Source organism: Euwallacea similis, chromosome 27 (genome assembly GCF_039881205.1).
Source record: "Euwallacea similis isolate ESF13 chromosome 27, ESF131.1, whole genome shotgun sequence".
NCBI classification, from domain to species: domain Eukaryota; kingdom Metazoa; phylum Arthropoda; class Insecta; order Coleoptera; family Curculionidae; genus Euwallacea; species Euwallacea similis.
In genome coordinates this window covers 225959-244031 of record NC_089635.1, presented here as the reverse complement: position 1 = coordinate 244031, position 18073 = coordinate 225959, and the positions used below count along the sequence as shown (strand labels likewise).

Sequence of the window (18073 nt, the reverse complement as noted above, 5' to 3'; positions counted from 1 at the left end):
TGCTAAAAACAAAAAGAAGAACACGCTCACAACGGACATTATCAATCTTAAAGTAGACATTATTAACCTAAAGCAGCGAAATTCTACGCCAAATGAGCAGGGTAATAGGAACCCTAAGAAGGCTAACAAAAGATACGCCCAACTATCCTATATGCCTAATAGTTAATAATTTTGTGTCACCTAGTTTTATAGTGATAAAAGGGGTTACGGCGAAGAGTAGAATAAGCAAACTCTCCTATATTTACAACTTTAAATTATGATTCACTCTGTAACCCAAAACTCTCTAAAAGACAAGTTTACGAAAAGTTTTTCTATATAAACTCCACTATCCCAAAACTTTTGAAATAAATAATCTTTCATATAACATAGGACACCCTGTACATAGTTGCAAAATTCTCCCACAATCCAGTCCGATCGTTGATGGATATTCCGGTCCCGGTAATCAGGCCCAAAATTCCTATCTGTTACAGCCGTATTTTTAACTATACAAATATGTGCTGCCATCGAGTTTAATTATGTTCAATGACACATAATTAGAATAGAGTTTTGAGTGCTTTTTGAGTATCGTGAAATATTTATCCACCATATCAGGGCTAAGATGTGCACTATTAATATCAATTTTACGTGAAATGCCTGGTCGTGAAAGTGGGTAATTTCGCTGCAAGCGCACAGCCACCCAGCTAACCGTACGAGGCGAAAATAAAATCAACTGTCAATCCTTTTAATTATATTTCGTCTAAAAGTATATAAACGATGAACCCAAACGTCAGACCAGAAACAGAGGGTTGTCAGTCGGGGCTTGTCGGTCAGCCTCTCTCGCACCAATTCATTTTCGTTGTGTCGTGTTCTATCTCAGTGCCATCTCCAGACAACAGTCAGCATTACACCACAAAAACACCCCAATATGTAGCTTTTAAATTAATGATCCCGGCAATTGCTTCCTGCCTGTCTCGCCTTCCCTCCAACTAATATTCAACGCTACTCGGCCATTTATATTTATTTTGAAATTTGCTTTAAAGTGACCGCAAAACCACGATATGCCCACTGTCACGTCGACTTATCGTTCTATTTTCCTCGCCACGCTATTTATTTAAGCGACCGCTTAAATTTGGCCAGTTTTATTTGAACTAAAAAAGTACGTGCCCTAACAAAAACCATCTGTGTTCGGGGTGAATTTGACTTAATGACCGTCACCGTTTAATCAGTAATTTATTCTCTTTTATCTCAACTTTCCACGGTTTATACATGCAACATCCCAGTCTGGCTACTATATACATTCCAACGTATATAACATAAATAATAAAACATTTCACGCTCACAAAAAATTATTCAGTGGGTCATCAGCTCTACCAATATATGTATGTTACAAGTTGCATAAAAACACCGCTTACGGTAACACAGTCGAAAATTTTCCATTGCAGGGAAGAAGAAATTCAGGCCAAACTTTAAATAAGAGTTCCTAACCTTATGGTAAGGTATAAGACACATATTCAAATTTCAAAAACTCTTCATAACAGAGCAATTGGAGCAAAGAGTTGTCGAATACCACTAAATAGCCAGTAGTACAGTTTGCTCACTTTGTGCCGGGTTGGCTTTCCCATCCAGGAATCATCAACCGACTAAACCCACTATGTAGACTTATGACCTGGACTAACCTGATCTAACCTGAACTATTCGATAAATGAATAATCAAGAATCAACCGATATTTATAAATTTATTTTGAGAGTTAAAAAAAAATCTAAAGACGATATAGGGGGAGATTTAAGCCACAATTTATTTACGACATTATAATGACCCCAGTAAGCTAAAGTTTCGTCGAGTCATCGTTGAACAAACCTGACATATAGGTATAAAATCTAATCGTTTTGGTGTCTCTACATGTGAATTTTTTTCTAAACTTTTAAAGGGGAATTGAAAAATGTTATATTATAGTTGCCATTTGAGGAGAAAAGTGTCCATTGTTGTTAATTGCAATATAATTATTTACTTTCGAGTACATATCAATTTAAACTATTTTGTTTGACTTCTAAATTCTGAAAATCGGGCAAGAAATTGAGTTTTTCATACAGCTTCCGACTCCAAATTCAGAGAGTACCGAAACTAGAGAATTGTAGCGTGGAAATTGCAATTATTCGAGTTAAGCAAAGTAGATTCATTGTGTAAGAAATTTCAGTCCGTGTATGCATATGAAATAAATGTGTTTCCTTGGTAATACCCACAGAGTGTAGCTCCTAAAATTAGTTGCACAATTAAAATGTGCTCTATGAGAGCTCTATGGATATTAATTCCCCTTTCTCAGAAATAATTATTTAGGTAACTGTATATTCATGCTTGGAAAACTTCACTAGAATTGAATTAGATGTTGCAGTTACAGAGCAGAGTCTGTTTTAAATTTCTCTGGAATGGTTAATCCTACTTAGCTGTGGCGCAAAAGATTTTAAGTTATCAATTTTTCTCGGGAGTGATTTCCTGCTACTTCTGGAATTAATATAATTCTGAAGCTGAAAGCCATAAAAGTAGAATTGTGCAGATGCTATCGATGAAAGAAATGAGAAAAGTGTAATAAAACAAAATCAATCAATCAGTCAAATAACAAACCCACTTCCCTGATTTGCGGATGACTGTAGAAAAACGATTATAAATGATGTCTGGCAAAAACTTTAAAGAAATTCGTTTCGATACTTGATCACAATGTATTATTACTAAAATGCCGCATAAATGATAAGATCATTAGTGCTTCTTCCAGTTTTTGTTCTATTGTATTTAAGCAGAGAACTCTGAAAGCCATGAACTAATGAGGAGACTCTGGCTTTATAACAAATTACAGGAAGTTGAATTAATATTTATGCGGAATTCCAAATGTGTGAATCTTAATCGGAACTAGTTCATTCTAGGTCACTGAAACAGATTATTGCGATGGGATCCATTTGTTATCGGATATTGTAATCAATTAAGGGTCAATAATCTTTACACCCTAGTTCTGAGCATCAACAACATTAACAAATTGTGGACAATGTCAACATAGGGATCGTGCTAATGTTGCGGTCGTCGCAAGCCAACATATGAACAATCGTTTCAATCTCCATTGATAAAATCATATTCTCATTGGTTTGCATAATATTAGAACCTTGGGTTATTTCAGCAGTAACAAAACAAAAAAAAATCCCTTTCGTAAAATGGCGACGTTGAAGGTTCGAACTTTAAATCACAATGCCAGGGCAACTTTTTGTCTCCGGATCCAGTTTTCTGAAGTTCTTCAACCACTCCTTCCTTTTTAAAATCGTCCGCGGTCGCGAAAATTGCACAACTAATATCTCGCAAATAAAGTTGGCCTCATAAAATAAAACTTTTGTTTGTTAAAAAGTTTCAAATCCAAAGCTGGCCGAGTATTTGCATTGGGGATTTTATTTTTGATGGAATCGATTTTGATCATCGACAGGTAAACCGCACGTAAAAACTAGTCAACCGTTAAAATACTTGAATTATGTTGGTCCCTTCTAAACTAAAGCAGCAAGGGTAATTATCCATTAACAAGTTTTGGTTACTACAAGTTCTGTCGGTTGACTATTGTGTAGGAAGTTTTATTCATTGTTCATATCGCGAATATATGTACGTGGGGATGCAGAATTCAGGCCGCAAATGTTGTTCCGCAGTTTCGGATTTACAGTTGTAAGCCCTCACTAAACAATCGCCCTTTCAAGGAGCACTTTTTCCGACTTCGCCCTAGCTTTTTATGAAATTAATCCCAAATAATTCGACCCTAAGGCAGCGATATGTATTCAGCATGCCTAGTTAAACTAGCTATGCTCAAGTGGTCGGAAAGAAAGTCGTATTCTCCGCTAAGCATCTTTTTCAGTAGTTCGAACATGGGTTAAGCCCTACTCCCTTTAGAAATCGAGGAGCTCCAGGCATATAAAAGAACCATTGAATCTTTATTACTCCTTGCAGTACATTAGTCCCTAGACATTGAAAAACAAAGCTGGTAGTTACTCCAGGATCGAACTCGAAAGATGTTTTAGTCTTACACATAACTTAGGACTCCACTCTACTCAATATTTGGTATCACTTTACCTAATCTCTTAAAGTGCCTTTAAAATAAACGTGCCTCAAACATTGAACGCCAATATCTTTATCCAAAAGTCAAAAATCGCCACTCGCAGTAAAGGAAAACTCTAGAGACTTAAAATATGCGAAAAGCCTCCTTTCTATTTCGTGTATTTCGCAATCAAGTTGACAGCTTCACCACAATGTTATGACCTCAAGACAGTGTAGAAATGAAGCTCTTGCTGTAACGTCTTTTTGATGTCTTCTCATTGACGTTGCTTAAGCAAATACCAATATAAACCTTTTGCTTAAAAGACGTAGGAACGGAAAATATTGACTCTGTTGGATTCGCTAACTTTATAACGGCGTCTCTTTAATTGATAATTTAGTTATTATTTTTAATTTGCATTTTTAATTTGTATTTTTAATTTATTCGTATTTTCAATTAAATATATCTGGCGTTAACGCCAAATGACGCCTGCTGGACTTTTTCAGCTCAACCTACCTTCGCAATAATGCGTTCAATAAAAATAGAACGAACAGATTAGACAACTCAGTGACATATGTTCTTTCTTATTCGCCTCATCAAGCGTGTATGAGTACAAATTAGTTCCACACACATCATGCGGCGCATGTCCGAGGAAGACCTATGCACATGCATCCTAGCAAAGACCCAACGAAATAAAGTTAGCTAACTTTTCCTTATATTTATGTTCAACCGCACAAAAAATTTCAATTTTTGAAGTTTCCTGGCTAGGAAAACATCTGAACGGCAGATATCCATGACGAAGTTACCGCGAATATCCTGAACTCTTTCCCGAAAGTTGGAAAACTGGATGTCTCCGCAAAAACCTGATCTGATACCTCTCTGTGGTTCCCTTCTTTTTTCCTTCCACCCTATTCAGGCTGGACCCGCATGTGTATATGTCTTGGGACATGCGCAATATGTGTATACCTACTTTATACTCATACATGCCTGTTGTAGTCAGTAATTAAAAACCTATTATTTAAACTTGAGCCCTAGACTTCTGTTGCAGACTTATCAGTAACTTTTCCTTCTACTATGGAGTAAGTTTCAATAAATAAATGGTTGACAAATTCTTACTTCTCCGTTCCTGTAGGTATAACTGGCTGACACAAGGCGTCGCCGAAGTCGAACTTTTATTGGGCTATTAATAAATTATAGCAACAGGCGAACCAAGCCAGAATGCCTATTGTTCATGCATTAACTCAAGTAGCATCTTGGCTTGACATAATAATGAGATTCGGGCTGATATGGCAATAGGATTTGGCTAAATAGAGGTGATCAATCACAGGCACGCCGTGTCACTGCATCGACTGCGGGAGTGCGGATCCGAGAGCCGTTCCGAATCAGCCACAGCACCTGAGCCTTTATTCGAGAAACATTCAAAGAAAAGTTCTTATCTTGCTGTTAAAATTTTTAATCAAACTCTCCCTTGTGGGGCCCACGGAAAGCTAGGCAAACACATAACCCGAGAAATAAAAGGAGTGTTATTCCCCGTATAAATAAGTCGTCTCTGCTTTTCAATAAAATAGGGTCATTAAACAAAGGTTGGAGTGCCCTAAATCACCACAGATAGATTTTCCCTAAAAAATCCCGGGGCTTGCTTTTCTTTATCGTTACTCTTTTTTATTTTATTTTGTCTCCTAACAGAACTTCATTGTGAAAGGATGAGTGTGTACGACTGGATTTGTAAAGAAATTAAAGTCTCTTTATCTTCTTTAATTAATTTCCTTTTTTAATCACATTAATTTTATTACCAGCAGTCTTGCGCACAATTTTATTCTCTTGTCTTTCATTTAATTAGCTTCAGTAAGTTGAGATAAGCCTCGAGTGCTGTACATAAGGCCCTGATCGGGCAACTATAGATTTTTCATCCCTTTTTAATTTCCGGCTTTGTAGTAATTTTACGAAGCTGATTATGTTTTCATTCTCGTTCTAAAAATTAAAGGAATAACCTCTTTGATGTTTTTGGATCTGCCCTAATAGCAGAAACAAGACAAGGCTTTACTCGGAAGAAAGTTATAAATTAATGCCACACAGAGTCAACGAATGTACTATAAAATCCAAAGTAAAAAAAATTAATGTGTTTTCTGTGTATTTAAAGCTTCAATTATTGTGAGATATGAGTGTGCGGCAAAATAGAGCTAGTTTCGCCGCCTAACTAATGGAAAGAGCTTCGAGATGATATAAATTTGAGATTGAAAAATCCGGATAGAGTAATGTCGCAAGTATTCAGTATTAATTAAAGTTCGCTAACGGTTGAGTGGAGAAACCAAGCCGGTAAAAAATTATGTGTTTAGTTGGCATTTGGCTGAAATTCGTGTGATTAAAAGATGGTATTTGTTGAATGATGGCTATTTATCTGTGTCAGCTCGAAGGTTTAGAACTGGTTGCTTCTCGCGCCAGCCTTCCCTCGCCTGTCCGTTGTTATTTGGACGTCATTCATTCAATTCAATTGAATAAAAATATTTAGTCTGACAGGGGATCCCAATTCACGACTCTCACTTTATAATTTAAACGTCGAGGGGATAATAACAACCGAAATATTATTTACAATAATTTCTTATTGTTTCAAAATTGAATATTAAAAAGCAGAGAGTTGAATTTATTGTTAAAAATAAAATATTTCAACAAACAAAATATTAAATTTAGCTAAATTTAGCTATTTATTCATTAAGCCGCCTTATCGGTTCGGCAAGGTAAAACTTAATGAAATATTAAAGCGTGAAGGGCCCCGTGTACCAATTTAATTAAAATTAAGAAGCTCTATAATCAACTCTATAATCAGCATATTAATTGCTTAATATCTCTTTAAAATTCGAAGAAAGAAGGGAAGTAATAGTAAAACCCCAAAAGCGAATTAAAAACTTTTATTCCCCTAACGAGATAAATGTTTTATTGATTTGTGTATTCAATTTATTTTTTTTTTTGGCGGAGAAAGTTATGCCTCGAATTTATTTTCTCTCCGTTATATTCCTGGGTAACATATTTCGTTGTCTCTTTTAGGCGTTTATTACATTTTTAACACCCTTCCTTTCCTCTTGGAATTAGGCCCAATTTACAAAGGGCACATTCGACACGCTTTTCAACAGAAGCTTTCGAAACATGTTCGAGACGTATTACTTGCCGTTTAAAGCTTAAAACATATTTAGGGCACGTTTACTTTGAGACTCAAAATTAATAATATATCATCACAGCTGCTCACTGCCTCAAAAAGGTATTGTATTCAAAGTATACTGCACTCGAGGGAGTCCATTCTGCAAACTGCCCGAATGTTATCATCAAAAGTTTATTTGGTTTTTAGTAGAGAATTTCAATGGGACTGCCGGATAGTTTGTTTATAAATACTTCCAAGTAAGATACTATTCAAATATCCACCAATAGTGAATAGGATACGATGTTTGTGACTTCTTTTATTTGGCTACCTCGTTGTATTTGCTTGAAATTTATTTTCTTAGGGGACAAGTCCATTCTTCGATATTCTCAACACCTGCAAAATCGCGACTCCTGAAAATGTTAATACATTAATTAGAAGGTTTTTAATTAAATGAAGATGGGCGTGATAGTTTCAACAAAATCGCAATATCTACTTCGTAATTTAGACCATCTCTACTACGAGAAGTTAATTTTGTCAACGAATAGACTGAAATCTGCACCTAGAGGCTTGGAATTTATTGATGACGTTATTTATGAAGACTCTGTTGCTCAGCTGTTGGCATTTTAAATATTTTATTTCAGAATTTAAGACCTTAAAATGTTCGTAATTAAATGAATCTCATCTCTAACGGTCTTAGCAACTTTTTACGGATATATAGTTTTTCAGTACATTCGGGAGAAATTTTTTTTTAGAGATTATTGTTATAAAATCCTAAACTGAATATATATTTTAATTATAACTCATTATTATACGTTCTATAATTACGATGAAAATTGACAACGTCAAACATTCTAAGTTTCGATTTATCAAGAAAGATTTTCTTACATTATAATTAACATTTACCTACTTCAACAAAGCAAACTTCATCGATAACGTAATATCATCGGATATCATAATGTACACAAGCGTATGAAATTATACAAACCTAACAGAACGCTTTAATACGGAAAGTTTCGTACGGATGAAAAAAAATATATAGAAAAGTTCGTGAGATGTCAGCAAAACGAATCTAGCGTTCAAGTAGAAAAGGAAGAGGATCTTGGGTCTACTCAGCAAAATGTGTTTCTACTTATTGGCTTCATCAGGTATGTGTGTGTACAAAAAAAGTACACATACATCAAGAAGTGCGTGTCCCAAAACATACACACTAGGCGCATACGGGTGTAATCTAGAAAGGATGGGCGGAAAAAGTGAGACACCTCAAGAAGGTATCACCTGAGTCCTTTCTGGAAGCAACCAACATTTCCCTTACTCACTTTATACATATACATGCCTGATGAAGCCAATAAGTAGAAACACGTTTCGTTGGGTTACCCAACATTGTGTTTCTATTTCTATTTGAACGCTAGATTCCTTTTATGGAGATGCCACGAACTTTTCATTACATTTGTGTTCATCCGCACGAAACTTTCCATGTTACGTTTTTAGCATTCTTGGCTGGGAAAATCACAGCTTCCATGGCCAATCCATAGCAAAGCTGCCGTGTATACTTAGAATGCATCCCCGAAATTGGGGAAATTTTGGATGTTTCCACAAAATGCTCAGTTGATGTCTATTTGTGGTTCTCTTTTTCTTTTTTTTTAAATCTTTCGAGACTACACCCACATAAGTATATGTCTTCATGCACAACATAATGCTTGTGTATGCCATGAACATTTTCTTACAGCATGCTTCAATATTCTAAAATTCAGATGCTTGATAAAACCATTTATCGTTTGCTTGTTCTGAAAATCTTAACTTTGGATGTATCCAAAAAATATATAGAGTCGAATCTTCATAACTCGAACCTCTATAACTCGAAATTTATTATTGTCGTGTATGTTTTGTTTAATTGCCATGTATTTTAATTTTTTTAACTCGAATTTTCCTAACTAGGAACTCTCTGTAACTTGAAGCCTAGGAATCGAAAAAATTATCCAGGAACCACAAATGACCTCGAATATTGAAGATATGTTTAATTGATGTGTAGAATTATGCAACGTAGATCACGCGACATCCATGGATAAGTTTTTGAATGTTAATGATGACCTTATTACCAGCGAGATTTCTACAGATGAAGAAATTGTTGCTAGTATTAGTAACCAAGATGAGCATCAAGAAATATCCGATGAAAGCGACACTGATGATATTCCGAGGAAGAAATCTTTCCGTCACGAAATGTCAAATGCATTTGAAACATTCCAACTTTTTTTAGAATGAATGAAAATACGATAGATGATATATTTCCTTCACTTGGTAAACTATAGAAATTTGATAAGGTAGATTGTGAGGAGAACGCAGTACACCAAAACTTAATAACCGATTACTTTAAAAAGTGATCACATAATGTGTAATTACATATATATGTACATAATACACATTTTTTGTGAACACACATATGAAAATACATATCTATAGATTTACATGTGGGATTCGCTTGTCAGACCGCTTAGTTGTACATAGTTTGTAAATATTATTTTGTAAGTTAAAATTAAGGAATGGGGCACGAGGGCGATTTACCCTTAAGGTACACCCATGGTTGACATTACCCGATACCCTGGGTTTTTTCCACGACGCTTTGTTGGCATGGGAAGTGCAATGCTGGTTCCCTTTGGCGAGGTCTTCGCTAAGGGCTGGGTGCCAGATGTGGACGTAGCGGTTCCATGCGGAGGGCTGTCCTGATGCCTTTAAGTATTGTCTAGACATGCTTTGCCCATGGTTTACGACTATGGATGTTAATACTTAAAGCTAGGGAGAAAGTGGATCGCTCTCTTTTTCCTGACTTCCTTGTGGACTGAAAACTCAGGGGTCATGCCCGCGCTTTTTAAATTTGTGCTAAGTTTTATCTAATATATTCATATCGTTAAGTTAACGCGCCTATCATTGAAAGGCCCCTAACTATCCCTAACATACAATTACCGAAGCTCTCCAATTCATAAACCCCTAGACAACGGAGAAAAATCTATATACATGTTTTATTTAGTGCAATGTGTTATATATTTTTTAAATCACATATTTGCATGTGCAATAAATGTTATCTGTTTTATTATCCACTCTTTTCTCTTTAATTCGAAATCTCCTTAAGTCGAAGTAATTTTGCGATCCCTTAAAATTCGAATAATGGAGGTTCGATTGTAGTTTAAAACTATTATTAACACTAAGACGAATTGTCAATAGGACATTTTACGATCATTACTATACGAGATTAGGTACACCTGCATTTTAGAAAACAGTATCCTAATTGAATATTTAGTAATTTTTTATAGAAAGCATTTTTGAAGTCAGCAGTGAAATATTTAGATCGACGATTCTAAAAAAATTCTTCTAAAAAATGTACCTATATCAGAATGAGCGAAATTAAAAGAACCTAACAGAGTGTTTTAAGTCTGAACCTTCAGTTGCTCAGCAAAGCCGTTGGGTGGTACTAAAATTTACTTATTCAGAAGAAGGTACATATATTTTTAAACTTTTTTTGACAGTACATCTGTTTTTGAAAACAAGATAAAAATATTTTTCCTGTACCTAATAATCTAATTATTAGGTACAGGATATTTCATAGGTTTCTTCTGGTAATTTTTTAAAGTTGAGATATTAGTTAAAAGACAATATATTTTTTAATTAATAAATTCATATTTAAAGTTTGATTTGAAACAGCAAGAGTGAAATGAATGAATTGTGTGATGTCATTATAGTTTCCAATTAAAAGTCAGACGACAAAGTAATAATGACAAAACAACCAAAAGATTTTCGTTAGTTAATAAACTAATTAAAAGATGCTTCATTGCCTGTGAAAGTCGATGATGTAATATGCTAATGCTACGTGTTATTTCTCCGTGAATTTTACGATAAAAGGAAAATGATAATTAAGATAGGTTAAAAGCCGTTCCGTGAGGCTGGCGCAGACAGAAAACGTTTCTCACAAGAAAGACATCGGGTTATTAGTTGTATAGGTATCCAGCCATTGTGTCAAAGTCAATTCGGTTAAGCAAAGTTAATGTACTTCAAGGGCTGCTTTAGAGCAAAAGCCAAGCTACAAAATACGATTAGAGTTCGAGCGCAGGTGTACTTAAATTTATATACTCTATGCAATTGCCTCTGAGGATGAAACCTTTGATGGTTCAGTTTTTAGTTCGATCCATCGGAACAATTGCTCAAAGCTTTGAGAAAATATTAACTTAAATTTGAATTTAGTCGGATATTGAGTTGCAATTAGGGCAATATAAATTGAGGAATAAATATTTCCTCTGGCGGACGATACCTCTAACCACAAATATCTACTAGCGGGAAAGCTGAACACATTTTAATTTAAAACTGGTACAAGTTTATTCCCCCTTTTATTGGTACACGGAATTTTTGTATAAATATTCATAAGAAACGTGCTGCAAAGTTTTACATCCCCTTTAATTATAATACCGGTTATTTTTGCACACGTCTCTCTTGGATTCCGATCGTTATGGAATGAAACTTACATAATACAATACGCCTAAAATCTTTCCGATACATAATATAAAACTATATAAATTTTCATTTTGGTCTATCCTTTCTTGCTAATAGAGTATCTGTTAGATTATATATATATAACATTCTGGGACCCTATAAACGGTAAATGGTAGAGAAACAGGGTCAGTTACTATTTATATTGTAGGTGTCCAAATCAGGCTTGGGGAATTGCGGCAAATCGAATATATAAAACAGATGGTTTTATTTCCTAACAAGGTAAGCCCTCCAAACGTTTAATGTCATTTAGTTTCGCTTTGGATTTATTTACCTCCGTTCGCTGTTCTTGCTGAGTAATTTTTTACTTGATAAATCACTGGCCAATAGGGTTGCCGCTTATTTCCGGAGTTTCAAACCATTTCAGGTCAATTCAGGAAGTTTTGAAAAAGAAGCTTGCAAATAACGTTAACATGCCCGCTGAAAAACTGGGGGAAAGTTTCACTATTTTCCTTTAAGATTAGAAAGTTGAAAAGTTTGTCGGACAGAATTTATCTCTGCTAGACGAGACGAGATTTCCTTCTCAAATTAGGACTATGAAATCCAAAAATTAACTTTCCAGAGTTTTTATTTTTGCGCTAATGAGATTTACAAAAAATGTTTTATCTTGAAATTAACTTATACCTAAGTATTGAAATATCTGAAACGTGTCCTGGATGTGATGTGATGTGTCTTTAAATCTATATGTACACTGTTTTTCATTTTAAAGTCATATTTTTTTCTGGATTCGCATATGCAATATGAGCCAGTTTTTACTAGCAGGATAAACGGTTCATCCTCTGGTATTTAACTGAACCTTTTTTAAGCCCATTATTTCATATTATACGCATATCATACAATGTTAATACACAATTTTCAAATAAATATCAATTTTGAGATTAAAATTTTTCCCCTTTACAATACATCTAATGCAGGTACGATCACGTTGGTTAATTATACTGCACCAACATGGATCGCTGATTTTTTAGATATGAAAAATAACTAGTATTAAAGAAAAAAGTTGCCTGAAACTTGTTTCATAATCCATTAAGGTAAATCTGAGGCTTAAAAATAATAATTTAATGTGTGGGAGCATTTAGGCGGTTAATCGAGTAAGAAAATTATGACAGTCATTACAAAGTGTGTTCTGCGGGCAAGCTAATTAAAAAGAGAATTCGAGATTATAGTAAAGATATAATACATAATTTAGGGAAACTGTGGAATTTCCTTGTGTTTCGCGAATACCGCAAAAATTTCATTTAACTGTGGAGGCCAAATTAGGGAATTACACATTCTTGATTTAGCCGAGCGTGAATTCCATATACATTCCATAATTACCGAGTGACTTAGAGCCTGTGATTTATATTTTTTGGAGCTTTATAACAATTACGTTCGTAATTAAATTTACAGGCTGCGGATAAAACATAATGTCGCTAAAAGCTTTACAAATGCATTCTCTTGCGGAACAAATAAAATTTTTACATTTTTCTCTGTCTATATATACTCCATTTTATGCCCGCGTTAAGAGCGTTTAATGTTCGAAATGAGGAATGTGTATATAGATTTGGAAAATGCTGAAAAGTGAAGTTTTTTCCAGTTGATAGCGACAGCTGTAAATGCTTCCAATAAAAAAATCGTATTACGATCATTAAAGGATTTTTGTCAATTTCGAAAATATTTTGCGGTATTGGGAATTAAAGTGGATACTTTTTAACGCTATTTTTCAGCCGTTTATTTGTTCGCAAACCGACCGAAACCGTTTTCGGTGATCGTTCATTTTTTGATAGATTATTAGTTGTATTGGTCGACTTTGCTTTTAAAATAAGTGAAATGGGCCTCTATTTCGATTTAACCAATGTTTAAATCTGGTTTCAGTTATGAATATTTGAATAGCGCTTGAACGAATTTGTTGCATTGTTTGGCTTTCCCCTGTTAATGCTTCATGTTAGACAGATCTCAAGTGGTGGAAGCCAAACCCTCAAAACTTCCTAACAACCATAGAAGCAAATTAAATAACTAAGGGAACTCATGAGCGAAAAATATTGCGAATATATGTCGTTGGCTACTGATTCCTGTTAGTATATCTGTTGATGGCAGATTTTCATAAATGTAGCCAAAGCTACATGTTCATATACGCAAGTAATTGATTAGAGTAGGCAGGAAATGACGGGGGCTTGTAGGTGATACATCACTAGCATATGTGTGTGGTCAGTGCATGCATATTCATGTGGGGCCACCACGGACGTTCCAACGAGAGACAGCCCGATGCCACGATAGGGCATTCACACGCCTATCTATTTCATATATTGCGGTGCATTTCGTAATATTTTTTAAATTTAGTTTGACCCAACGAGATATATTTTAAAGAAGAAATAGTCCAAATTGAATGTGTCGGGGCTATTGAACCAATTAATTTGCTTTCCAGGCAGTTCGGAGGTAATAGCGCTCTTTCTTTCTTTTAATTTATTGTTCTTAATAACAAACCTACGAAATAGATTTAAAAACAAAGAATCAGGCCCATTTCTCGGATAATATTTACAAAATTATACTTATATCAATATTCCTTTACTTGTTTTGTTTATTTCTTATTTTCAGCTTTTTTAGTAAAACCGCCAATCTTAAATCAGCCAATAAAAAGACAGATCACACAGAAGACGGACAACCCAACAAATTCACGAAACAGTGTTCCTGCAGATAATGGCCTGTTCTATCAGGAATTACTTCACTTTAATTGAGTACAAACCAACATGGAGGTTAACTTTTATTTAGAGAATCAAGAGAAATGATGCGCCATTTATACTTCTTGCTCTAGTTCTAAACTCCAGGCTAAGAAACTGCTTTCAGATAGGGCATTCAAGCGGTAAGTTAGCGATTTTTTCCTTGTCAACGGGTTAGAAATGTTGGAGAGGAGTTGGTCGTGTAGCACAAATAGATTTGCCAATAAAAAACAGCTGCTTGGAAAACTCGTAACCTCAATCCCTGTGCAGGTTGAGTATTTTCTTCAATTACGCTTTCAGATAGTTAACTAGAAATAGTTTGTTTTCGGTACTGTAGAAACGAATGAGATCTGTCAATTAGAAGACAGATTGGTTGTTACAAGCTTGGAAAAATAGAGAGATGACTAAACTAATTACAACAATAGTTCGAGAGCAAAGCGAATTTTACGCCGCTTCTCGGATTCGTACAAAATTCCAAACCAATTTATATCATTTACTCCAGTTCCAGGGCACGGCCCAAGGATTTGCTTTCTGATAGGGCATTCATGCAGTAAGTTGGCGATTTCTTCCTTATCAATGAACACGAGGGCCTCGGACTTAAACTCTACCACGCCAACCGGTGTGGCATTGCATTTTCCCAAAATCATAAGTATGCACATGCAGTTTAATCGGAATAAGTATTAGGGGCCAGTTTTTCGATCGATTTTTAAAGTAACTTCCATAGTAAACTCAAATTTGTAGTATCCTTTAAGCCTAGAAAGGATGATCTAAATAACTACCTTTAGATAGGATCTCAGTGCCCCACAGCAATCATTAGAAGGCGGATTATACAAAATTAGATTGAGAGGACTCACAGCTGAGCCCTTAATTATTCCTTTAAGATTTCTAAAGTACAGGGGATGCAAAAATCTTATCCAGATTTGCATTATAGAAGTTTTGTTCAAATGTATAACGTAGTCTCAGAATTGCAGGTCCAACGTAAATGAAATATGTTAATGTTTTACCTGGAATGGCATCACTATATTTATATTTATTCTAAATCAATATTTTAGCTTGAAATTCTGCAGCATAAAATCTTATAGAATATGAACTAATTAGCAGACTTGATATGAAACATTCGCTCTCAATCTGTTAATTGCAGGATTAAAACAGCTTAACTTGATGGTATATGCCTCAGATTACTTAGGGCTGATGTTTGCACTATTAAAATATAAGCTAAAGTGGAGCTTAAAAATATCCCCATGTAAAATGTGTTCCTGTCAGACAAATTGTCACTGAACGTTTTTTGACATTAAAAGTTTTCTAAGGGAATTTTAAGCTCCACTTTAGCTTGAATTTCAAACCGAAAGGGTGCAATTTTTACCAGATTGAATAAGAAAAAAAGCGCAATTATTAAAATATTAGTAAACTTACAATGCAAATACTTTTCAGGAGAAATTTTCAATAGAGAATTTTTTAAAATCGATACCAACACTTATAAAATTTAAGCAGCTTTTAACAGTACATAAGAACATAAAAGAATTTCTAAAATACTGAAAACAAGTACTGGTATCAAACCAATTCATCTAGTTGAGATCGATTCTATTCAAGACCAGAAATTTGAAGATATCTGAAAATTGCTTCAGATCCTCACATTCTCCCAACCTTAAAACAACTGCATTTTCTAGTACATCCAGATCCTCTGGATACCTTTTCGGCTTAAGAGTACAAACGTTATTCCTTCTAAAATTAATTAAATTGTCTCCAAGCCCATGTTGATTGTATAAGCTTATCACTAACAAGGGTTGAAACTCGCTACATGAGTGCAGGAACCGAAATAAACAAGTTTCTAAAATACTGAAAACAAATCAACATACCAGAAGCTACACTAAAATAATTTTGCTGATTTTCAGATACCTGAATTTTTGATAAAAATATTAAAATTTAAGAATATATTTTCTTCAAAAGTCTCAATTACTTTCAACATTAAAAAAGTCAACAACAGATTTCTCTATAACATTCAAATATTCTGGATATCCTATGCGCGTATGAGCACAATGTATAATTTATTTAAAAGTCAATTTAATTGTCTACAATCTCATTCTGGCAATCAACTAATATATTAGTTATGAGATTAACACTACTGCATGATAACAAAAATTGAAGTTGAAGTATATAATTACAACATCATCTAAGGTCCATCTAAACTAATTCATAAACCTACCTAGATTTTAGGATAATATAACAAGTCCAGGTAAAGTCATAAATAGAATAATTTTCATAGAAGCTGTTAAATAAAGACAGTTAATTCTCTCTTTTTTAAATTTCGCATAAATTGGTTTTCAGCTTCAGTTTGATCTATTGGCTCTTAGAAACTTCATATTTCCTCTATAGCGAGGAATGCAAAACTTTTAGGGCTCTATCTTAGTTCATGTAAGACTGTATTCTTGAATCATCTTAAATTATATGGTGACTAGGTACATGAGTGCTCCAAAGGAATTTCCATTTGAGGTTGGGAGCTCTGCTCTGCAGAGAGATTGAGATTATTACTTTCTGGAGAGTAACTGACTTTCTGGATTTAATATGTAGCTGAATTGCCGGATTCGGTCAATTATCTCCGATCGTTTGTTATTCAGCCAATTGTCTTACAGCCATTTTGCGAAGGTTGAGAGATTAAGTGTGACCGCTGTATCGAAGGGCTTTCTGAAGTTCGAATTGGAATTTGACCTTTTCCTTAATGCTTGATTGTTGAATAATTTGGCTTAATTATAGAGAGTCTGAAGAGAATTCGGTGAGTGTGAGTGTTTAAAACTGCGCAAAGTGTTTAAAAAGTTTCTAGGGGAACAAAACTACAGGCTCGGCGTGTGCTCAAGACACTTATTCTATACACGCTTTATTTATATTTTATAGTGCAACCGTGGTCTTATGCAGTTCAACGTCGATTTGAAAGTTCCCGTACAAACTCAGACAAAAGACTCTATAAAGTTTTGAAAAAGTTCGCAAAACTGCATAGATCCACTCGGAAGGCTTTTAAAAAAGAACAAGCAACTTACCGGCCACTTCTGAAGCAGAATTCTCCAGCACCCACAAACCAAAAAGTTAACCAACAAAAATGTGTTTCCGATACGACAGAGAGAAAGAGAGAGGAAGAGTTTCTACCGAGAGATGTACAGAACTTGGCCGTTCGCGGACTTGCTTGAAAATGTGGCTGTAACGGCTTAACCCGTCGCACAGTCGCGTGCGAATGGTGGCAAGCGTGCGCTTTCTATGACCCCTTCCGACCTTTCAAATCCTGTTGCTTCTTTTCACTTAAGTGTTTCATCTGAAACCCTCCTCTCTAAAATCAAAAGTATTTCTAATAGACTCAATAAAATATTATCTTTAATTACGTTTCCTTTTACCGCCACCCTAACGAATTACTTGAAAAAGTTCATCTGCTACGAATAAATTGCCTATCACATTCTCTGAGATTATGAAAATTTTAACAAAAAATATCTAGCGGGACGATTGAAGAACGAATGATTAACATTTTCCTATTGTATTGCCACTAGTGCATTGTCATTCGGATAAACTCAATGCTGATATTATTTGCTGTATAGATAAATATTGCAAATTTATTTCAGTTAAATTTTAGTATTTGTGTTTAAAAATACCACATGATTAAACTATTTAGTTTCCTCATGTAAAGATGATTCCAT

The 18073-nt window shown here is 34.8% G+C and overlaps 1 protein-coding gene across 1 annotated transcript in view; it reads right to left on the bottom strand.

Annotated features, from left to right (window-relative positions):
• Nucleotides 1-17585, bottom strand: part of LOC136417255 (lachesin-like) — a 67115-nt gene extending 49530 nt beyond the window's left edge. The window contains exon 1 of the mRNA XM_066402859.1: nt 17429-17585. The gene's annotated coding sequence lies outside the window, so the exon portion shown is untranslated. The remainder of the gene's footprint in view (nt 1-17428) is intronic.
• Between the last annotated feature and the right edge of the window lie 488 nt (nt 17586-18073).